This window comes from Phyllobates terribilis, unplaced genomic scaffold (assembly GCF_046119375.1).
Source record: "Phyllobates terribilis strain yellow unplaced genomic scaffold, ASM4611937v1 Scaffold_74__1_contigs__length_7073193, whole genome shotgun sequence".
Lineage (NCBI taxonomy): Eukaryota > Metazoa > Chordata > Amphibia > Anura > Dendrobatidae > Phyllobates > Phyllobates terribilis.
The window spans coordinates 1077853-1100554 of NW_027362834.1; the positions used below are offsets into that span (position 1 = coordinate 1077853).

General features: G+C 47.1%; 14 non-coding genes and 1 pseudogene across 14 annotated transcripts; all 15 read left to right on the top strand.

Annotated features, from left to right (window-relative positions):
- The first annotated feature begins 204 nt into the window (after positions 1–204).
- Positions 205–398, top strand: LOC141196251 (U2 spliceosomal RNA). The gene has a single exon (XR_012268814.1). It is a non-coding gene; the product is annotated as a U2 spliceosomal RNA (small nuclear RNA).
- Positions 399–1520: 1122 nt separating this feature from the next.
- Positions 1521–1711, top strand: LOC141196840 (U2 spliceosomal RNA). The gene has a single exon (XR_012269235.1). It is a non-coding gene; the product is annotated as a U2 spliceosomal RNA (small nuclear RNA).
- Positions 1712–2830: 1119 nt separating this feature from the next.
- LOC141196841 (U2 spliceosomal RNA) lies at positions 2831–3021 on the top strand. The gene has a single exon (XR_012269236.1). It is a non-coding gene; the product is annotated as a U2 spliceosomal RNA (small nuclear RNA).
- A 1119-nt stretch (positions 3022–4140) lies between these two features.
- On the top strand, positions 4141–4331 carry LOC141196842 (U2 spliceosomal RNA). Its single transcript, XR_012269237.1, has one exon. It is a non-coding gene; the product is annotated as a U2 spliceosomal RNA (small nuclear RNA).
- Positions 4332–5452: 1121 nt separating this feature from the next.
- On the top strand, positions 5453–5643 carry LOC141196843 (U2 spliceosomal RNA). The gene has a single exon (XR_012269238.1). It is a non-coding gene; the product is annotated as a U2 spliceosomal RNA (small nuclear RNA).
- Positions 5644–6764: 1121 nt separating this feature from the next.
- Positions 6765–6955, top strand: LOC141196844 (U2 spliceosomal RNA). Its single transcript, XR_012269239.1, has one exon. It is a non-coding gene; the product is annotated as a U2 spliceosomal RNA (small nuclear RNA).
- Positions 6956–8075: 1120 nt separating this feature from the next.
- On the top strand, positions 8076–8266 carry LOC141196845 (U2 spliceosomal RNA). Its single transcript, XR_012269240.1, has one exon. It is a non-coding gene; the product is annotated as a U2 spliceosomal RNA (small nuclear RNA).
- A 1120-nt stretch (positions 8267–9386) lies between these two features.
- On the top strand, positions 9387–9577 carry LOC141196006 (U2 spliceosomal RNA). The gene has a single exon (XR_012268575.1). It is a non-coding gene; the product is annotated as a U2 spliceosomal RNA (small nuclear RNA).
- Positions 9578–10697: 1120 nt separating this feature from the next.
- Positions 10698–10888, top strand: LOC141196846 (U2 spliceosomal RNA). The gene has a single exon (XR_012269241.1). It is a non-coding gene; the product is annotated as a U2 spliceosomal RNA (small nuclear RNA).
- Positions 10889–12011: 1123 nt separating this feature from the next.
- LOC141196847 (U2 spliceosomal RNA) lies at positions 12012–12202 on the top strand. The gene has a single exon (XR_012269242.1). It is a non-coding gene; the product is annotated as a U2 spliceosomal RNA (small nuclear RNA).
- Positions 12203–13321: 1119 nt separating this feature from the next.
- LOC141196186 (U2 spliceosomal RNA) lies at positions 13322–13512 on the top strand. Its single transcript, XR_012268751.1, has one exon. It is a non-coding gene; the product is annotated as a U2 spliceosomal RNA (small nuclear RNA).
- A 1120-nt stretch (positions 13513–14632) lies between these two features.
- Positions 14633–14823, top strand: LOC141195785 (U2 spliceosomal RNA). The gene has a single exon (XR_012268362.1). It is a non-coding gene; the product is annotated as a U2 spliceosomal RNA (small nuclear RNA).
- Positions 14824–15944: 1121 nt separating this feature from the next.
- On the top strand, positions 15945–16135 carry LOC141196848 (U2 spliceosomal RNA). The gene has a single exon (XR_012269243.1). It is a non-coding gene; the product is annotated as a U2 spliceosomal RNA (small nuclear RNA).
- Positions 16136–17253: 1118 nt separating this feature from the next.
- LOC141196850 (U2 spliceosomal RNA) lies at positions 17254–17444 on the top strand. Its single transcript, XR_012269245.1, has one exon. It is a non-coding gene; the product is annotated as a U2 spliceosomal RNA (small nuclear RNA).
- A 1120-nt stretch (positions 17445–18564) lies between these two features.
- Positions 18565–18642, top strand: LOC141196438 (U2 spliceosomal RNA; annotated as a pseudogene).
- Positions 18643–22702: the final 4060 nt, after the last annotated feature.

Genomic DNA, 22702 nt, shown 5'->3' on the forward strand with positions numbered 1-22702 from the left:
TCCCCATCCCCTTTTTCCCAATCCCCATCCCTTATCACGGTTCGTCGTACTGTATTGATTGACATGCTTTTTCTTTCATATTGAGTGTTTTGTGTAGCATAGGGGTGTGATGTGTCTAGTTAGTGCGTCGTATCCTCATGCTATGTAAATGTGATGTAGAATTCTGTGTGTACTGGGCTGCGGCACTGTACACTGTCTGTTAACTTATTTTTTGTGCTAATAAAAGATATATTCAATCAAAAAAATCTGTTCTTATCAGTTTAATATCTGATACGTCCCCTATCTGGGGACCATATATTAAATGGATTTTTAGAACAGGGAGATGGAAAAAGAGCTTGCTCTGTCCACTCCACGCATTGACCTGGTATTGCAGTATCTCCAGGACCGGTGCACCCCTTCTTTAATGCAGTTTCTAAAATCAGAAAGAATTGAATTCAATGCTTTTTGTTCATTTTGCTTGTTTGTCGGATTTTGGGATGGACTCTTTGGCTTTGCTTTTCTTCTCCTCATTGGATTTTTCATGTTAAAAGTTGCAGAAGCCAGATGACAAGCTCATTTTGGTTCAACTTCAGCAACTGTGCATTGCATTGCCATGTAATGTAATGTAATGCAATGCTATCTATCTAGCTCTCCCTCTATACTTCCTTTTGGATAAACAGACATATTAGGCAAGCATTTTGGAGCTTTCACCTAAATAACTACAGGTGGTGAGATAAGCTGCACAATATAATTGACCTTTCAGTATATTGTTGCACACACACCATCTATTTAGCAAATGCCCTTGTTATCAACAGCAGCCTTTTAAACTCACCTGAGCTAACAGGTATGTGAGCTGGTTACTCTGCTGCGCTTAAAATTTCTTTTTTGGTTTGCTACAATGCCTTTTCTGAAACGTTGTCTCCCTCTGCTGGAACACTGACTTCTTTCATTTAATGCCTGCAGACTATAAAAGAGAAACCAACCCAAAAAGTTTGGTTGATTAGTCTGTGGCATTCTTTTAAACTGTTGCTTATGGCGGTCTCTGTGAGCTTCTCAGTGACATTCAGCCATCCAGGTATCCCGCCTGCAGTAGACGGAATGTGACAATGGAACGCTGGCTGCGCGTGTCATAATAGGCTCTGAGCCTTTATATACCTGCGCACAGCAGCAGCCACCTTCAGTCTGCTGCTGGAAAGCCAGCAGCAGCAGCAGCAGGAGAGGTAATTAATCAGCAACCCTCCTGCTAAGGGTAGACAGCTGCTCGTTCCACCCCCCCCCCCCGCCTTAATTGGTTCTCCTCCCTTCCAACGGTGTTGAGGCGGGTGGGAACAGCCGGGGGTTGAGGGTACTGTGCTAAAAGAGGTGGAGTTATGCAGATCTAAAACGCGTGGATTGCAGCAGCAGCAAGCCGAAAAGTGCAGGCATGTGAGGGATCTAGAGGTTGACAGCATGTCTTCTTAACGGGAGTCCAGGTGGCCATCTCCACAAATGGACTTTTCAGAATCCTTGGGTGGCACCGTAGTCGGAAACCAATTCTGGTTATCGCTTCTCGGCCTTTTGGCTAAGATCAAGTGTAGTATCTGTTCTTATCAGTTTAATATCTGATACGTCCCCTATCTGGGGACCATATATTAAATGGATTTTTAGAACAGGGAGATGGAAAAAGAGCTTGCTCTGTCCACTCCACGCATTGACCTGGTATTGCAGTATCTCCAGGACCGGTGCACCCCTTCTTTAATGCAGTTTCTAAAATCAGAAAGAATTGAATTCAATGCTTTTTGTTCATTTTGCTTGTTTGTCGGATTTTGGGATGGACTCTTTGGCTTTGCTTTTCTTCTCCTCATTGGATTTTTCATGTTAAAAGTTGCAGAAGCCAGATGACAAGCTCATTTTGGTTCAACTTCAGCAACTGTGCATTGCATTGCCATGTAATGTAATGTAATGCAATGCTATCTATCTAGCTCTCCCTCTATACTTCCTTTTGGATAAACAGACATATTAGGCAAGCATTTTGGAGCTTTCACCTAAATAACTACAGGTGGTGAGATAAGCTGCACAATATAATTGACCTTTCAGTATATTGTTGCACACACACCATCTATTTAGCAAATGCCCTTGTTATCAACAGCAGCCTTTTAAACTCACCTGAGCTAACAGGTATGTGAGCTGGTTACTCTGCTGCGCTTAAAATTTCTTTTTTGGTTTGCTACAATGCCTTTTCTGAAACGTTGTCTCCCTCTGCTGGAACACTGACTTCTTTCATTTAATGCCTGCAGACTATAAAAGAGAAACCAACCCAAAAAGTTTGGTTGATTAGTCTGTGGCATTCTTTTAAACTGTTGCTTATGGCGGTCTCTGTGAGCTTCTCAGTGACATTCAGCCATCCAGGTATCCCGCCTGCAGTAGACGGAATGTGGCAATGGAACGCTGGCTGCGCGTGTCATAATAGGCTCTGAGCCTTTATATACCTGCGCACAGCAGCAGCCACCTTCAGTCTGCTGCTGGACAGCCAGCAGCAGCAGCAGGAGAGGTAATTAATCAGCAACCCTCCTGCTAAGGGTAGACAGCTGCTCGTTCCACCCCCCCCCCCAGCCTTAATTGGTTCTCCTCCCTTCCAACGGTGTTGAGGCGGGTGGGAACAGCCGGGGGTTGAGGGTACTGTGCTAAAAGAGGTGGAGTTATGCAGATCTAAAACGCGTGGATTGCAGCAGCAGCAAGCCGAAAAGTGCAGGCATGTGAGGGATCTAGAGGTTGACAGCATGTCTTCTTAACGGGAGTCCAGGTGGCCATCTCCACAAATGGACTTTTCAGAATCCTTGGGTGGCACCGTAGTCGGAAACCAATTCTGGTTATCGCTTCTCGGCCTTTTGGCTAAGATCAAGTGTAGTATCTGTTCTTATCAGTTTAATATCTGATACGTCCCCTATCTGGGGACCATATATTAAATGGATTTTTAGAACAGGGAGATGGAAAAAGAGCTTGCTCTGTCCACTCCACGCATTGACCTGGTATTGCAGTATCTCCAGGACCGGTGCACCCCTTCTTTAATGCAGTTTCTAAAATCAGAAAGAATTGAATTCAATGCTTTTTGTTCATTTTGCTTGTTTGTCGGATTTTGGGATGGACTCTTTGGCTTTGCTTTTCTTCTCCTCATTGGATTTTTCATGTTAAAAGTTGCAGAAGCCAGATGACAAGCTCATTTTGGTTCAACTTCAGCAACTGTGCATTGCATTGCCATGTAATGTAATGTAATGCAATGCTATCTATCTAGCTCTCCCTCTATACTTCCTTTTGGATAAACAGACATATTAGGCAAGCATTTTGGAGCTTTCACCTAAATAACTACAGGTGGTGAGATAAGCTGCACAATATAATTGACCTTTCAGTATATTGTTGCACACACACCATCTATTTAGCAAATGCCCTTGTTATCAACAGCAGCCTTTTAAACTCACCTGAGCTAACAGGTATGTGAGCTGGTTACTCTGCTGCGCTTAAAATTTCTTTTTTGGTTTGCTACAATGCCTTTTCTGAAACGTTGTCTCCCTCTGCTGGAACACTGACTTCTTTCATTTAATGCCTGCAGACTATAAAAGAGAAACCAACCCAAAAAGTTTGGTTGATTAGTCTGTGGCATTCTTTTAAACTGTTGCTTATGGCGGTCTCTGTGAGCTTCTCAGTGACATTCAGCCATCCAGGTATCCCGCCTGCAGTAGACGGAATGTGGCAATGGAACGCTGGCTGCGCATGTCATAATAGGCTCTGAGCCTTTATATACCTGCGCACAGCAGCAGCCACGTTCAGTCTGCTGCTGGACAGCCAGCAGCAGCAGCAGCAGGAGAGGTAATTAATCAGCAACCCTCCTGCTAAGGGTAGACAGCTGCTCGTTCCACCCCCCCCCGCCTTAATTGGTTCTCCTCCCTTCCAACGGTGTTGAGGCGGGTGGGAACAGCCGGGGGTTGAGGGTACTGTGCTAAAAGAGGTGGAGTTATGCAGATCTAAAACGCGTGGATTGCAGCAGCAGCAAGCCGAAAAGTGCAGGCATGTGAGGGATCTAGAGGTTGACAGCATGTCTTCTTAACGGAAGTCCAGGTGGCCATCTCCACAAATGGACTTTTCAGAATCCTTGGGTGGCACCGTAGTCGGAAACCAATTCTGGTTATCGCTTCTCGGCCTTTTGGCTAAGATCAAGTGTAGTATCTGTTCTTATCAGTTTAATATCTGATACGTCCCCTATCTGGGGACCATATATTAAATGGATTTTTAGAACAGGGAGATGGAAAAAGAGCTTGCTCTGTCCACTCCACGCATTGACCTGGTATTGCAGTATCTCCAGGACCGGTGCACCCCTTCTTTAATGCAGTTTCTAAAATCAGAAAGAATTGAATTCAATGCTTTTTGTTCATTTTGCTTGTTTGTCGGATTTTGGGATGGACTCTTTGGCTTTGCTTTTCTTCTCCTCATTGGATTTTTCATGTTAAAAGTTGCAGAAGCCAGATGACAAGCTCATTTTGGTTCAACTTCAGCAACTGTGCATTGCATTGCCATGTAATGTAATGTAATGCAATGCTATCTATCTAGCTCTCCCTCTATACTTCCTTTTGGATAAACAGACATATTAGGCAAGCATTTTGGAGCTTTCACCTAAATAACTACAGGTGGTGAGATAAGCTGCACAATATAATTGACCTTTCAGTATATTGTTGCACACACACCATCTATTTAGCAAATGCCCTTGTTATCAACAGCAGCCTTTTAAACTCACCTGAGCTAACAGGTATGTGAGCTGGTTACTCTGCTGCGCTTAAAATTTCTTTTTTGGTTTGCTACAATGCCTTTTCTGAAACGTTGTCTCCCTCTGCTGGAACACTGACTTCTTTCATTTAATGCCTGCAGACTATGAAAGAGAAACCAACCCAAAAAGTTTGGTTGATTAGTCTGTGGCATTCTTTTAAACTGTTGCTTATGGCGGTCTCTGTGAGCTTCTCAGTGACATTCAGCCATCCAGGTATCCCGCCTGCAGTAGACGGAATGTGGCAATGGAACGCTGGCTGCGCGTGTCATAATAGGCTCTGAGCCTTTATATACCTGCGCACAGCAGCAGCCACCTTCAGTCTGCTGCTGGACAGCCAGCAGCAGCAGCAGCAGGAGAGGTAATTAATCAGCAACCCTCCTGCTAAGGGTAGACAGCTGCTCGTTCCACCCCCCCCCCCGCCTTAATTGGTTCTCCTCCCTTCCAACGGTGTTGAGGCGGGTGGGAACAGCCGGGGGTTGAGGGTACTGTGCTAAAAGAGGTGGAGTTATGCAGATCTAAAACGCGTGGATTGCAGCAGCAGCAAGCTGAAAAGTGCAGGCATGTGAGGGATCTAGAGGTTGACAGCATGTCTTCTTAACGGGAGTCCAGGTGGCCATCTCCACAAATGGACTTTTCAGAATCCTTGGGTGGCACCGTAGTCGGAAACCAATTCTGGTTATCGCTTCTCGGCCTTTTGGCTAAGATCAAGTGTAGTATCTGTTCTTATCAGTTTAATATCTGATACGTCCCCTATCTGGGGACCATATATTAAATGGATTTTTAGAACAGGGAGATGGAAAAAGAGCTTGCTCTGTCCACTCCACGCATTGACCTGGTATTGCAGTATCTCCAGGACCGGTGCACCCCTTCTTTAATGCAGTTTCTAAAATCAGAAAGAATTGAATTCAATGCTTTTTGTTCATTTTGCTTGTTTGTCGGATTTTGGGATGGACTCTTTGGCTTTGCTTTTCTTCTCCTCATTGGATTTTTCATGTTAAAAGTTGCAGAAGCCAGATGACAAGCTCATTTTGGTTCAACTTCAGCAACTGTGCATTGCATTGCCATGTAATGTAATGTAATGCAATGCTATCTATCTAGCTCTCCCTCTATACTTCCTTTTGGATAAACAGACATATTAGGCAAGCATTTTGGAGCTTTCACCTAAATAACTACAGGTGGTGAGATAAGCTGCACAATATAATTGACCTTTCAGTATATTGTTGCACACACACCATCTATTTAGCAAATGCCCTTGTTATCAACAGCAGCCTTTTAAACTCACCTGAGCTAACAGGTATGTGAGCTGGTTACTCTGGTGCGCTTAAAATTTCTTTTTTGGTTTGCTACAATGCCTTTTCTGAAACGTTGTCTCCCTCTGCTGGAACACTGACTTCTTTCATTTAATGCCTGCAGACTATAAAAGAGAAACCAACCCAAAAAGTTTGGTTGATTAGTCTGTGGCATTCTTTTAAACTGTTGCTTATGGCGGTCTCTGTGAGCTTCTCAGTGACATTCAGCCATCCAGGTATCCCGCCTGCAGTAGACGGAATGTGGCAATGGAACGCTGGCTGCGCGTGTCATAATAGGCTCTGAGCCTTTATATACCTGCGCACAGCAGCAGCCACCTTCAGTCTGCTGCTGGACAGCCAGCAGCAGCAGCAGCAGGAGAGGTAATTAATCAGCAACCCTCCTGCTAAGGGTAGACAGCTGCTCGTTCCACCACCCCCCCCGCCTTAATTGGTTCTCCTCCCTTCCAACGGTGTTGAGGCGGGTGGGAACAGCCGGGGGTTGAGGGTACTGTGCTAAAAGAGGTGGAGTTATGCAGATCTAAAACGCGTGGATTGCAGCAGCAGCAAGCCGAAAAGTGCAGGCATGTGAGGGATCTAGAGGTTGACAGCATGTCTTCTTAACGGGAGTCCAGGTGGCCATCTCCACAAATGGACTTTTCAGAATCCTTGGGTGGCACCGTAGTCGGAAACCAATTCTGGTTATCGCTTCTCGGCCTTTTGGCTAAGATCAAGTGTAGTATCTGTTCTTATCAGTTTAATATCTGATACGTCCCCTATCTGGGGACCATATATTAAATGGATTTTTAGAACAGGGAGATGGAAAAAGAGCTTGCTCTGTCCACTCCACGCATTGACCTGGTATTGCAGTATCTCCAGGACCGGTGCACCCCTTCTTTAATGCAGTTTCTAAAATCAGAAAGAATTGAATTCAATGCTTTTTGTTCATTTTGCTTGTTTGTCGGATTTTGGGATGGACTCTTTGGCTTTGCTTTTCTTCTCCTCATTGGATTTTTCATGTTAAAAGTTGCAGAAGCCAGATGACAAGCTCATTTTGGTTCAACTTCAGCAACTGTGCATTGCATTGCCATGTAATGTAATGTAATGCAATGCTATCTATCTAGCTCTCCCTCTAAACTTTCTTTTGGATAAACAGACATATTAGGCAAGCATTTTGGAGCTTTCACCTAAATAACTACAGGTGGTGAGATAAGCTGCACAATATAATTGACCTTTCAGTATATTGTTGCACACACACCATCTATTTAGCAAATGCCCTTGTTATCAACAGCAGCCTTTTAAACTCACCTGAGCTAACAGGTATGTGAGCTGGTTACTCTGCTGCGCTTAAAATTTCTTTTTTGGTTTGCTACAATGCCTTTTCTGAAACGTTGTCTCCCTCTGCTGGAACACTGACTTCTTTCATTTAATGCCTGCAGACTATAAAAGAGAAACCAACCCAAAAAGTTTGGTTGATTAGTCTGTGGCATTCTTTTAAACTGTTGCTTATGGCGGTCTCTGTGAGCTTCTCAGTGACATTCAGCCATCCAGGTATCCCGCCTGCAGTAGACGGAATGTGGCAATGGAACGCTGGCTGCGCGTGTCATAATAGGCTCTGAGCCTTTATATACCTGCGCACAGCAGCAGCCACCTTCAGTCTGCTGCTCTACAGCCAGCAGCAGCAGCAGCAGGAGAGGTAATTAATCAGCAACCCTCCTGCTAAGGGTAGACAGCTGCTCGTTCCACCCCCCCCCCGCCTTAATTGGTTCTCCTCCCTTCCAACGGTGTTGAGGCGGGTGGGAACAGCCGGGGGTTGAGGGTACTGTGCTAAAAGAGGTGGAGTTATGCAGATCTAAAACGCGTGGATTGCAGCAGCAGCAAGCCGAAAAGTGCAGGCATGTGAGGGATCTAGAGGTTGACAGCATGTCTTCTTAACGGGAGTCCAGGTGGCAATCTCCACAAATGGACTTTTCAGAATCCTTGGGTGGCACCGTAGTCGGAAACCAATTCTGGTTATCGCTTCTCGGCCTTTTGGCTAAGATCAAGTGTAGTATCTGTTCTTATCAGTTTAATATCTGATACGTCCCCTATCTGGGGACCATATATTAAATGGATTTTTAGAACAGGGAGATGGAAAAAGAGCTTGCTCTGTCCACTCCACGCATTGACCTGGTATTGCAGTATCTCCAGGACCGGTGCACCCCTTCTTTAATGCAGTTTCTAAAATCAGAAAGAATTGAATTCAATGCTTTTTGTTCATTTTGCTTGTTTGTCGGATTTTGGGATGGACTCTTTGGCTTTGCTTTTCTTCTCCTCATTGGATTTTTCATGTTAAAAGTTGCAGAAGCCAGATGACAAGCTCATTTTGGTTCAACTTCAGCAACTGTGCATTGCATTGCCATGTAATGTAATGTAATGCAATGCTATCTATCTAGCTCTCCCTCTATACTTCCTTTTGGATAAACAGACATATTAGGCAAGCATTTTGGAGCTTTCACCTAAATAACAACAGGTGGTGAGATAAGCTGCACAATATAATTGACCTTTCAGTATATTGTTGCACACACACCATCTATTTAGCAAATGCCCTTGTTATCAACAGCAGCCTTTTAAACTCACCTGAGCTAACAGGTATGTGAGCTGGTTACTCTGCTGCGCTTAAAATTTCTTTTTTGGTTTGCTACAATGCCTTTTCTGAAACGTTGTCTCCCTCTGCTGGAACACTGACTTCTTTCATTTAATGCCTGCAGACTATAAAAGAGAAACCAACCCAAAAAGTTTGGTTGATTAGTCTGTGGCATTCTTTTAAACTGTTGCTTATGGCGGTCTCTGTGAGCTTCTCAGTGACATTCAGCCATCCAGGTATCCCGCCTGCAGTAGACGGAATGTGGCAATGGAACGCTGGCTGCGCGTGTCATAATAGGCTCTGAGCCTTTATATACCTGCGCACAGCAGCAGCCACCTTCAGTCTGCTGCTGGACAGCCAGCAGCAGCAGCAGCAGGAGAGGTAATTAATCAGCAACCCTCCTGCTAAGGGTAGACAGCTGCTCGTTCCACCCCCCCCCCGCCTTAATTGGTTCTCCTCCCTTCCAACGGTGTTGAGGCGGGTGGGAACAGCCGGGGGTTGAGGGTACTGTGCTAAAAGAGGTGGAGTTATGCAGATCTAAAACGCGTGGATTGCAGCAGCAGCAAGCCGAAAAGTGCAGGCATGTGAGGGATCTAGAGGTTGACAGCATGTCTTCTTAACGGGAGTCCAGGTGGCCATCTCCACAAATGGACTTTTCAGAATCCTTGGGTGGCACCGTAGTCGGAAACCAATTCTGGTTATCGCTTCTCGGCCTTTTGGCTAAGATCAAGTGTAGTATCTGTTCTTATCAGTTTAATATTTGATACGTCCCCTATCTGGGGACCATATATTAAATGGATTTTTAGAACAGGGAGATGGAAAAAGAGCTTGCTCTGTCCACTCCACGCATTGACCTGGTATTGCAGTATCTCCAGGACCGGTGCACCCCTTCTTTAATGCAGTTTCTAAAATCAGAAAGAATTGAATTCAATGCTTTTTGTTCATTTTGCTTGTTTGTCGGATTTTGGGATGGACTCTTTGGCTTTGCTTTTCTTCTCCTCATTGGATTTTTCATGTTAAAAGTTGCAGAAGCCAGATGACAAGCTCATTTTGGTTCAACTTCAGCAACTGTGCATTGCATTGCCATGTAATGTAATGTAATGCAATGCTATCTATCTAGCTCTCCCTCTATACTTCCTTTTGGATAAACAGACATATTAGGCAAGCATTTTGGAGCTTTCACCTAAATAACTACAGGTGGTGAGATAAGCTGCACAATATAATTGACCTTTCAGTATATTGTTGCACACACACCATCTATTTAGCAAATGCCCTTGTTATCAACAGCAGCCTTTTAAACTCACCTGAGCTAACAGGTATGTGAGCTGGTTACTCTGCTGCGCTTAAAATTTCTTTTTTGGTTTGCTACAATGCCTTTTCTGAAACGTTGTCTCCCTCTGCTGGAACACTGACTTCTTTCATTTAATGCCTGCAGACTATAAAAGAGAAACCAACCCAAAAAGTTTGGTTGATTAGTCTGTGGCATTCTTTTAAACTGTTGCTTATGGTGGTCTCTGTGAGCTTCTCAGTGACATTCAGCCATCCAGGTATCCCGCCTGCAGTAGACGGAATGTGGCAATGGAACGCTGGCTGCGCGTGTCATAATAGGCTCTGAGCCTTTATATACCTGCGCACAGCAGCAGCCACCTTCAGTCTGCTGCTGGACAGCCAGCAGCAGCAGCAGCAGGAGAGGTAATTAATCAGCAACCCTCCTGCTAAGGGTAGACAGCTGCTCGTTCCACCCCCCCCCCGCCTTAATTGGTTCTCCTCCCTTCCAACGGTGTTGAGGCGGGTGGGAACAGCCGGGGGTTGAGGGTACTGTGCTAAAAGAGGTGGAGTTATGCAGATCTAAAACGCGTGGATTGCAGCAGCAGCAAGCCGAAAAGTGCAGGCATGTGAGGGATCTAGAGGTTGACAGCATGTCTTCTTAACGGGAGTCCAGGTGGCCATCTCCACAAATGGACTTTTCAGAATCCTTGGGTGGCACCGTAGTCGGAAACCAATTCTGGTTATCGCTTCTCGGCCTTTTGGCTAAGATCAAGTGTAGTATCTGTTCTTATCAGTTTAATATCTGATACGTCCCCTATCTGGGGACCATATATTAAATGGATTTTTAGAACAGGGAGATGGAAAAAGAGCTTGCTCTGTCCACTCCACGCATTGACCTGGTATTGCAGTATCTCCAGGACCGGTGCACCCCTTCTTTAATGCAGTTTCTAAAATCAGAAAGAATTGAATTCAATGCTTTTTGTTCATTTTGCTTGTTTGTCGGATTTTTGGATTGACTCTTTGGCTTTGCTTTTCTTCTCCTCATTGGATTTTTCATGTTAAAAGTTGCAGAAGCCAGATGACAAGCTCATTTTGGTTCAACTTCAGCAACTGTGCATTGCATTGCCATGTAATGTAATGTAATGCAATGCTATCTATCTAGCTCTCCCTCTATACTTCCTTTTGGATAAACAGACATATTAGGCAAGCATTTTGGAGCTTTCACCTAAATAACTACAGGTGGTGAGATAAGCTGCACAATATAATTGACCTTTCAGTATATTGTTGCACACACACCATCTATTTAGCAAATGCCCTTGTTATCAACAGCAGCCTTTTAAACTCACCTGAGCTAACAGGTATGTGAGCTGGTTACTCTGCTGCGCTTAAAATTTCTTTTTTGGTTTGCTACAATGCCTTTTCTGAAACGTTGTCTCCCTCTGCTGGAACACTGACTTCTTTCATTTAATGCCTGCAGACTATTAAAGAGAAACCAACCCAAAAAGTTTGGTTGATTAGTCTGTGGCATTCTTTTAAACTGTTGCTTATGGCGGTCTCTGTGAGCTTCTCAGTGACATTCAGCCATCCAGGTATCCCGCCTGCAGTAGACGGAATGTGGCAATGGAACGCTGGCTGCGCGTGTCATAATAGGCTCTGAGCCTTTATATACCTGCGCACAGCAGCAGCCACCTTCAGTCTGCTGCTGGACAGCCAGCAGCAGCAGCAGCAGGAGAGGTAATTAATCAGCAACCCTCCTGCTAAGGGTAGACAGCTGCTCGTTCCACCCCCCCCCCCCCGCCTTAATTGGTTCTCCTCCCTTCCAACGGTGTTGAGGCGGGTGGGAACAGCCGGGGGTTGAGGGTACTGTGCTAAAAGAGGTGGAGTTATGCAGATCTAAAACGCGTGGATTGCAGCAGCAGCAAGCCGAAAAGTGCAGGCATGTGAGGGATCTAGAGGTTGACAGCATGTCTTCTTAACGGGAGTCCAGGTGGCCATCTCCACAAATGGACTTTTCAGAATCCTTGGGTGGCACCGTAGTCGGAAACCAATTCTGGTTATCGCTTCTCGGCCTTTTGGCTAAGATCAAGTGTAGTATCTGTTCTTATCAGTTTAATATCTGATACGTCCCCTATCTGGGGACCATATATTAAATGGATTTTTAGAACAGGGAGATGGAAAAAGAGCTTGCTCTGTCCACTCCACGCATTGACCTGGTATTGCAGTATCTCCAGGACCGGTGCACCCCTTCTTTAATGCAGTTTCTAAAATCAGAAAGAATTGAATTCAATGCTTTTTGTTCATTTTGCTTGTTTGTCGGATTTTGGGATGGACTCTTTGGCTTTGCTTTTCTTCTCCTCATTGGATTTTTCATGTTAAAAGTTGCAGAAGCCAGATGACAAGCTCATTTTGGTTCAACTTCAGCAACTGTGCATTGCATTGCCATGTAATGTAATGTAATGCAATGCTATCTATCTAGCTCTCCCTCTATACTTCCTTTTGGATAAACAGACATATTAGGCAAGCATTTTGGAGCTTTCACCTAAATAACTACAGGTGGTGAGATAAGCTGCACAATATAATTGACCTTTCAGTATATTGTTGCACACACACCATCTATTTAGCAAATGCCCTTGTTATCAACAGCAGCCTTTTAAACTCACCTGAGCTAACAGGTATGTGAGCTGGTTACTCTGCTGCGCTTAAAATTTCTTTTTTGGTTTGCTACAATGCCTTTTCTGAAACGTTGTCTCCCTCTGCTGGAACACTGACTTCTTTCATTTAATGCCTGCAGACTATAAAAGAGAAACCAACCCAAAAAGTTTGGTTGATTAGTCTGTGGCATTCTTTTAAACTGTTGCTTATGGCGGTCTCTGTGAGCTTCTCAGTGACATTCAGCCATCCAGGTATCCCGCCTGCAGTAGACGGAATGTGGCAATGGAACGCTGGCTGCGCGTGTCATAATAGGCTCTGAGCCTTTATATACCTGCGCACAGCAGCAGCCACCTTCAGTCTGCTGCTGGACAGCCAGCAGCAGCAGCAGCAGGAGAGGTAATTAATCAGCAACCCTCCTGCTAAGGGTAGACAGCTGCTCGTTCCACCCCCCCCCGCCTTAATTGGTTCTCCTCCCTTCCAACGGTGTTGAGGCGGGTGGGAACAGCCGGGGGTTGAGGGTACTGTGCTAAAAGAGGTGAAGTTATGCAGATCTAAAACGCGTGGATTGCAGCAGCAGCAAGCCGAAAAGTGCAGGCATGTGAGGGATCTAGAGGTTGACAGCATGTCTTCTTAACGGGAGTCCAGGTGGCCATCTCCACAAATGGACTTTTCAGAATCCTTGGGTGGCACCGTAGTCGGAAACCAATTCTGGTTATCGCTTCTCGGCCTTTTGGCTAACATCAAGTGTAGTATCTGTTCTTATCAGTTTAATATCTGATACGTCCCCTATCTGGGGACCATATATTAAATGGATTTTTAGAACAGGGAGATGGAAAAAGAGCTTGCTCTGTCCACTCCACGCATTGACCTGGTATTTCAGTATCTCCAGGACCGGTGCACCCCTTCTTTAATGCAGTTTCTAAAATCAGAAAGAATTGAATTCAATGCTTTTTGTTCATTTTGCTTGTTTGTCGGATTTTGGGATGGACTCTTTGGCTTTGCTTTTCTTCTCCTCATTGGATTTTTCATGTTAAAAGTTGCAGAAGCCAGATGACAAGCTCATTTTGGTTCAACTTCAGCAACTGTGCATTGCATTGCCATGTAATGTAATGTAATGCAATGCTATCTATCTAGCTCTCCCTCTATACTTCCTTTTGGATAAACAGACATATTAGGCAAGCATTTTGGAGCTTTCACCTAAATAACTACAGGTGGTGAGATAAGCTGCACAATATAATTGACCTTTCAGTATATTGTTGCACACACACCATCTATTTAGCAAATGCCCTTGTTATCAACAGCAGCCTTTTAAACTCACCTGAGCTAACAGGTATGTGAGCTGGTTACTCTGCTGCGCTTAAAATTTCTTTTTTGGTTTGCTACAATGCCTTTTCTGAAACGTTGTCTCCCTCTGCTGGAACACTGACTTCTTTCATTTAATGCCTGCAGACTATAAAAGAGAAACCAACCCAAAAAGTTTGGTTGATTAGTCTGTGGCATTCTTTTAAACTGTTGCTTATGGCGGTCTCTGTGAGCTTCTCAGTGACATTCAGCCATCCAGGTATCCCGCCTGCAGTAGACGGAATGTGGCAATGGAACGCTGGCTGCGCATGTCATAATAGGCTCTGAGCCTTTATATACCTGCGCACAGCAGCAGCCACCTTCAGTCTGCTGCTGGACAGCCAGCAGCAGCAGCAGCAGGAGAGGTAATTAATCAGCAACCCTCCTGCTAAGGGTAGACAGCTGCTCGTTCCACCCCCCCCCCGCCTTAATTGGTTCTCCTCCCTTCCAACGGTGTTGAGGCGGGTGGGAACAGCCGGGGGTTGAGGGTACTGTGCTAAAAGAGGTGGAGTTATGCAGATCTAAAACGCGTGGATTGCAGCAGCAGCAAGCCGAAAAGTGCAGGCATGTGAGGGATCTAGAGGTTGACAGCATGTCTTCTTAACGGGAGTCCAGGTGGCCATCTCCACAAATGGACTTTTCAGAATCCTTGGGTGGCACCGTAGTCGGAAACCAATTCTGGTTATCGCTTCTCGGCCTTTTGGCTAAGATCAAGTGTAGTATCTGTTCTTATCAGTTTAATATCTGATACGTCCCCTATCTGGGGACCATATATTAAATGGATTTTTAGAACAGGGAGATGGAAAAAGAGCTTGCTCTGTCCACTCCACGCATTGACCTGGTATTGCAGTATCTCCAGGACCGGTGCACACCTTCTTTAATGCAGTTTCTAAAATCAGAAAGAATTGAATTCAATGCTTTTTGTTCATTTTGCTTGTTTGTCGGATTTTGGGATGGACTCTTTGGCTTTGCTTTTCTTCTCCTCATTGGATTTTTCATGTTAAAAGTTGCAGAAGCCAGATGACAAGCTCATTTTGGTTCAACTTCAGCAACTGTGCATTGCATTGCCATGTAATGTAATGTAATGCAATGCTATCTATCTAGCTCTCCCTCTATACTTCCTTTTGGATAAACAGACATATTAGGCAAGCATTTTGGAGCTTTCACCTAAATAACTACAGGTGGTGAGATAAGCTGCACAATATAATTGACCTTTCAGTATATTGTTGCACACACACCATCTATTTAGCAAATGCCCTTGTTATCAACAGCAGCCTTTTAAACTCACCTGAGATAACAGGTATGTGAGCTGGTTACTCTGCTGCGCTTAAAATTTCTTTTTTGGTTTGCTACAATGCCTTTTCTGAAACGTTGTCTCCCTCTGCTGGAACACTGACTTCTTTCATTTAATGCCTGCAGACTATAAAAGAGAAACCAACCCAAAAAGTTTGGTTGATTAGTCTGTGGCATTCTTTTAAACTGTTGCTTATGGCGGTCTCTGTGAGCTTCTCAGTGACATTCAGCCATCCAGGTATCCCGCCTGCAGTAGACGGAATGTGGCAATGGAACGCTGGCTGCGCGTGTCATAATAGGCTCTGAGCCTTTATATACCTGCGCACAGCAGCAGCCACCTTCAGTCTGCTGCTGGACAGCCAGCAGCAGCAGCAGCAGGAGAGGTAATTAATCAGCAACCCTCCTGCTAAGGGTAGACAGCTGCTCGTTCCACCCCCCCCCCCGCCTTAATTGGTTCTCCTCCCTTCCAACGGTGTTGAGGCGGGTGGGAACAGCCGGGGGTTGAGGGTACTGTGCTAAAAGAGGTGGAGTTATGCAGATCTAAAACGCGTGGATTGCAGCAGCAGCAAGCTGAAAAGTGCAGGCATGTGAGGGATCTAGAGGTTGACAGCATGTCTTCTTAACGGGAGTCCAGGAGGCCATCTCCACAAATGGACTTTTCAGAATCCTTGGGTGGCACCGTAGTCGGAAACCAATTCTGGTTATCGCTTCTCGGCCTTTTGGCTAAGATCAAGTGTAGTATCTGTTCTTATCAGTTTAATATCTGATACGTCCCCTATCTGGGGACCATATATTAAATGGATTTTTAGAACAGGGAGATGGAAAAAGAGCTTGCTCTGTCCACTCCACGCATTGACCTGGTATTGCAGTATCTCCAGGACCGGTGCACCCCTTCTTTAATGCAGTTTCTAAAATCAGAAAGAATTGAATTCAATGCTTTTTGTTCATTTTGCTTGTTTGTCGGATTTTGGGATGGACTCTTTGGCTTTGCTTTTCTTCTCCTCATTGGATTTTTCATGTTAAAAGTTGCAGAAGCCAGATGACAAGCTCATTTTGGTTCAACTTCAGCAACTGTGCATTGCATTGCCATGTAATGTAATGTAATGCAATGCTATCTATCTAGCTCTCCCTCTATACTTCCTTTTGGATAAACAGACATATTAGGCAAGCATTTTGGAGCTTTCACCTAAATAACTACAGGTGGTGAGATAAGCTGCACAATATAATTGACCTTTCAGTATATTGTTGCACACACACCATCTATTTAGCAAATGCCCTTGTTATCAACAGCAGCCTTTTAAACTCACCTGAGCTAACAGGTATGTGAGCTGGTTACTCTGCTGCGCTTAAAATTTCTTTTTTGGTTTGCTACAATGCCTTTTCTGAAACGTTGTCTCCCTCTGCTGGAACACTGACTTCTTTCATTTAATGCCTGCAGACTATAAAAGAGAAACCAACCCAAAAAGTTTGGTTGATTAGTCTGTGGCATTCTTTTAAACTGTTGCTTATGGCGGTCTCTGTGAGCTTCTCAGTGACATTCAGCCATCCAGGTATCCCGCCTGCAGTAGACGGAATGTGGCAATGGAACGCTGGCTGCGCGTGTCATAATAGGCTCTGAGCCTTTATATACCTGCGCACAGCAGCAGCCACCTTCAGTCTGCTGCTGGACAGCCAGCAGCAGCAGCAGCAGGAGAGGTAATTAATCAGCAACCCTCCTGCTAAGGGTAGACAGCTGCTCGTTCCACCCCCCCCGCCTTAATTGGTTTTCCTCCCTTCCAACGGTGTTGAGGCGGGTGGGAACAGCCGGGGGTTGAGGGTACTGTGCTAAAAGAGGTGGAGTTATGCAGATCTAAAACGCGTGGATTGCAGCAGCAGCAAGCCGAAAAGTGCAGGCATGTGAGGGATCTAGAGGTTGACAGCATGTCTTCTTAACGGGAGTCCAGGTGGCCATCTCCACAAATGGACTTTTCAGAATCCTTGGGTGGCACCGTAGTCGGAAACCAATTCTGGTTATCGCTTCTCGGCCTTTTGGCTAAGATCAAGTGTAGTATCTGTTCTTATCAGTTTAATATCTGATACGTCCCCTATCTGGGGACCATATATTAAATGGATTTTTAGAACAGGGAGATGGAAAAAGAGCTTGCTCTGTCCACTCCACGCATTGACCTGGTATTGCAGTATCTCCAGGACCGGTGCACCCCTTCTTTAATGCAGTTTCTAAAATCAGAAAGAATTGAATTCAATGCTTTTTGTTCATTTTGCTTGTTTGTCGGATTTTGGGATGGACTCTTTGGCTTTGCTTTTCTTCTCCTCATTGGATTTTTCATGTTAAAAGTTGCAGAAGCCAGATGACAAGCTCATTTTGGTTCAACTTCAGCAACTGTGCATTGCATTGCCATGTAATGTAATGTAATGCAATGCTATCTATCTAGCTCTCCCTCTATACTTCCTTTTGGATAAACAGACATATTAGGCAAGCATTTTGGAGCTTTCACCTAAATAACTACAGGTGGTGAGATAAGCTGCACAATATAATTGACCTTTCAGTATATTGTTGCACACACACCATCTATTTAGCAAATGCCCTTGTTATCAACAGCAGCCTTTTAAACTCACCTGAGCTAACAGGTATGTGAGCTGGTTACTCTGCTGCGCTTAAAATTTCTTTTTTGGTTTGCTACAATGCCTTTTCTGAAACGTTGTCTCCCTCTGCTGGAACACTGACTTCTTTCATTTAATGCCTGCAGACTATAAAAGAGAAACCAACCCAAAAAGTTTGGTTGATTAGTCTGTGGCATTCTTTTAAACTGTTGCTTATGGCGGTCTCTGTGAGCTTCTCAGTGACATTCAGCCATCCAGGTATCCCGCCTGCAGTAGACGGAATGTGGCAATGGAACGCTGGCTGCGCATGTCATAATAGGCTCTGAGCCTTTATATACCTGCGCACAGCAGCAGCCAACTTCAGTCTGCTGCTGGACAGCCAGCAGCAGCAGCAGCAGGAGAGGTAATTAATCAGCAACCCTCCTGCTAAGGGTAGACAGCTGCTCGTTCCACCCCCCCCCCGCCTTAATTGGTTCTCCTCCCTTCCAACGGTGTTGAGGCGGGTGGGAACAGCCGGGGGTTGAGGGTACTGTGCTAAAAGAGGTGGAGTTATGCAGATCTAAAACGCGTGGATTGCAGCAGCAGCAAGCCGAAAAGTGCAGGCATGTGAGGGATCTAGAGGTTGACAGCATGTCTTCTTAACGGGAGTCCAGGTGGCCATCTCCACAAATGGACTTTTCAGAATCCTTGGGTGGCACCGTAGTCGGAAACCAATTCTGGTTATCGCTTCTCGGCCTTTTGGCTAAGATCAAGTGTAGTATCTGTTCTTTTAAGAACACAAGAGCTACGATCTACACTTGACGAGAGCGATCGAACTCGGAAGGAGAAGAGCTTCGGAGCGCAGCTGACATCGGAGAAGGAAGGCGGATATCGGTGGGAGGAAGAAGCTCTAAAGAATCCAGAAGAAGACGAAGACTCGGAGAAGAATCGGGCTGTCCTGTGGAATCTTTGAGTAAGAAAATCATCGAGACAAAGACCTTTCGGGGAATTTGTCCAGAACACGACGGGAGAAGAATCTGCATAGCTCCACCCATTTCGGGAAGAGCTCCAGATCCAGCTCCAAGAAGTAACTGCAGGAGGAAAGCCATGGCAAGCGCTGCGAGGAAGGCCGAAAAGAAGAGCCTGGAGCAGGGGACAGCCAGGAGGGCCCAGCCAGGAGCCGATTCTGACCCCAAGGACTCTGCCTCCACGACTGGCCAGCAGAAGGGACCCCAGAAGCCCCGCCACGAAGCTCCAGCCCTGGAGCCATGGATGCGGCAGACGGTGGCCCTGAAGCTGAAGGAAGTGGATGGGAGGGTGCCGGACATGTCCTCGGACGTGTTCTGCCAGAAGATGCTGCTGGATCGAGGCTTCTCCAGGTCGGACACCCTCAGCATCCAGACCTTCTTGACGGGGATCTTCTTCGTCACCTTCGCCACTGTGAACACCTGCAGGAGGTTCTGGGAAATGGTAAGCGCAAAAGGATCGGATAATTCTTTCTCTGCCTTTACAGGTAGCTGCCCTATCCAGAGGGACGAAAGGAGGATCACGGTCTCCATGCGCAACCCGCACACCCCAGGCCAAGACATCTGTACCTTCCTGAGACGCTTCTGTTTGGTTGTGAAGGAACCCTCTCACATCCTGAATGGACTCGGCTTCTGGACAGGTAAGTGGTCGGTGACTGTTAGACTTCACAGGGACCTGGCGTACTCAGACGGACTTCGGCACCTGCCCCCGACATTCTCCCTGGGCAACTCCTACGGCCTCATCTATTACCCGGACATGCTGCGGAACTGCAGGAGATGCGGCAAGAACGGCCACGAGATGAAGGACTGCAAGGAGGATGCCTGCAGGATTTGTCGAGTGACGGGACACAGCTCGAAGGACTGCCCGAAGAAGACGTCCTGCAACCTGTGTGGGCTGGCGGCTCATCTGTACAAGGATTGCCCCAAGCGTGAGAGATCCTGGGCATCGGTGGTTGCGACGACCCCAGCTCCGGAGGACAAGGCCCCGACGACCAGGCCTGTGAAGGTCAAGGACGCGACGACCAAGGCCCCAGCGGCCAAGGCCGAGACGACCAAGGCCAAAGCGGTCAAGGAGTCGGTGGCCAAAGCCCCAGCGACGGTCCCAGCAGCTCCGAAGCAGAAGAAAAAGTCAAAGGAGGGTAAGAGTTCTGTCACCCCTCTCTCGATCCCTCCCCCTGCCACCCCCGTCCAATCCCCCCCCACCCCGGCCACCCCTGCTGAGGATTCCACTTCCTCTTCCTCCTTCCCCTACTCCTCAGCAGGTGTCCTTTCCCCTGCCCCGGCAGCCACTCTCCCTCCTCAGACCATGGTAGTGGTGGAATTAACCTTTCCTCCACCTGCCGCTATCTATTCCGAGGAGGATTTTCCCCTTCTTGTCTCCCCAGTTCCAACCCGGGGAAAGAGGAAGGTGGAGGACAGCCCTGCTACTGAATCCTCCAAAAAGAAGATTCTGGATTTCGTAGGCGAAAAGGAGGATACCCTCCCTGAGCCAGAAGAGATGGAGCACATGGTTGAGACCCTGGTGGCCGAGCCAGAAGAGGAGGAACTGGTGGTCGCCGAGATCGAGGCCGCGCTGCTTGACCAGATGGAGGAAGAGGGCCTGCTGGTGATCCCGTCACCAGCAGTCAACACCGACGAGGGACCACCCGACCGGAGTGGTAACTAAGGTGTATTGCCTGCGCTAACTTTTTCTTTTTTCCCTACATGATGGCTAATATTAACTTATTTTCCATTAATGTCAGGAGCATCAAGGACAAGTTCAGACGTCAGACTATTTATGCCTTCCTTACTTCCCAGTTGTGTGATGTTTATATGTTGCAGGAATGTTCCCTTCCCTCCTCTAGGTCCTTCAAACATCTGGCCAGGGAGTGGTCCCACGGTCCATCCTACTGGTCCGGTGGGGGTGACTGCAAGTCTGCAGGGGTCGCAATTCTGATCAGGGGGGGCGCATTCACGCTTGAGTCCGTCCAGGAGCTCATCTGCGGCAGGGCTCTTGTTGTAGATGGCAACTGGGCGGGAGAACCTGTCAGGTTCATCAACGTGTATGCGTCCCCACTGAAGAATGAGCGTTTGGAGCTTTTCCAGACCCTGCGGCTTCAGCTTGCCACCACCAGGACCTTAGTGATGGCCGGGGATTTCAACTGCCCCATCGAGGAGGATGGTCGTAGTTCTGGCACATCTGCCAAGTTGGACATCACGTCCAAGCTGCTCATCGAGATGGTAACCGAGGCCTCTCTTCAGGACGTGGTGGGCTCCATGGGGAGAGGCTCCACGAACTATTCGTGGAGCCGACCGGATGGCTCACTCCGCTCCAGGATTGACTTTGTGTTCACCTCTCGGGCAGTCAGGCAGAGTAGGCACTCGATGGTCCCCTGCTTCTTCTCCGACCACAGAGCCATTCACTTACAAGGTGTCCTCGGCGACGGTTTTCCGTCCGGCCCCGGCTCCTGGAAGCTGAATTGTGCTCTGCTGGCTCAGGATGAAGTCGTGGAGGAGCTGAGAGCAGCCTACGCAATGTGGCAGTCCTACAAGGGTAGCTTCCAAACAGTCTCTGATTGGTGGGAATATGTTAAACTTGAGTTTCGCTGTTTCTTTCAGGCCAAGGGTCGACAACAGGCGTGTGAGAAGAGGAGGGACTTCAGAGGGCTGCAGCGCGAGCTGCGGTCGCTGCAGGACCTTCTTCACTGTGGCTGGGACGTGAGGGAGGAGCTGGAGGAGACCAAGAAGAGCCTGAAAAGGCACTTTGAGGAGGAGTCCAAGCGAATCGTCTTCCGTTCCAAAGTGGAGAATCTGGAGAAGGGTGAGAAATGTAACTCATTCTTTTTCAGGAAACTTCATGCCGGTCACACGCCCCTGAACGAGCTGCGAGACGAGAGCGGAAACATGCGACGTGGGAAGGAGGACGTGATGAGGGTCGTCAGCGACTTCTACAGCGAACTCTACTCCCACAAGACTACCGACCCCGACGCTGCTGATAACTTCCTGTCAGGTATCACTAACCATCTTGATCCTGCAGGCACGGCAGCCTTGGACAAACCTCTGATGGTGGGCGAATTGCTCTCTGCCGCTAAATCCTTTAGGACCGGCAGGACCCCGGGCAGTGATGGTCTTCCAGCGGAGCTCTATGTAGCGCTGGGAGACCTCATCTGTCCGGACCTGTTGGACCTGTACGAGGAGATGGTGGTGGAGGGTAGAATGCCTCCATCTTTGAGGGAAGGAATGGTCACGATCCTGTACAAGCGGAAGGGAGAGAGTTGCGACCTGAGGAATTGGCGTCCCATCACTCTGCTCAACGTGGACTACAAGATCCTGGCCAAGACGATGGCGACACGACTTAAGACGGTCATCGGACGGATCATCCACCCGGACCAGACCTGCGGCATCCCTGGACGTCGCATCGCAGACAGCCTCGCTCTCGTGCGGGACACGGTCGAGTACATCAAGGTCCGCCGCGCACACGCGGCCCTGGTCTCCTTGGATCAGGAGAAGGCCTTCGACCGGGTTTCCCACGAGTTCATGGGCCGAGCTCTGCACCGGTTAGGTTTGGGTAACATGTTTTGTTCGTATGTCCGTTTGATGTATTTTGATATCCACAGCTCGGTGTTGGTGAAAGGCTGGAAGACTGACCCCTTCCCTGTCCTCTCTGGGGTCAGACAAGGCTGCCCTCTATCACCTCTTCTTTTTGTTTGTGTTATAGAACTCTTCGCAGAGGCTATCCGGCAGAATGGAGAGATCAGAGGGATCACCGCACCGGGTCCGGGACGACACGAGGTCAAGTGCTCGCTCTACATGGACGACGTCACCGTCTTCTGCGCTGATCGTGGTTCAGTCGACGCCCTCGTCCAGACGTGTGAGA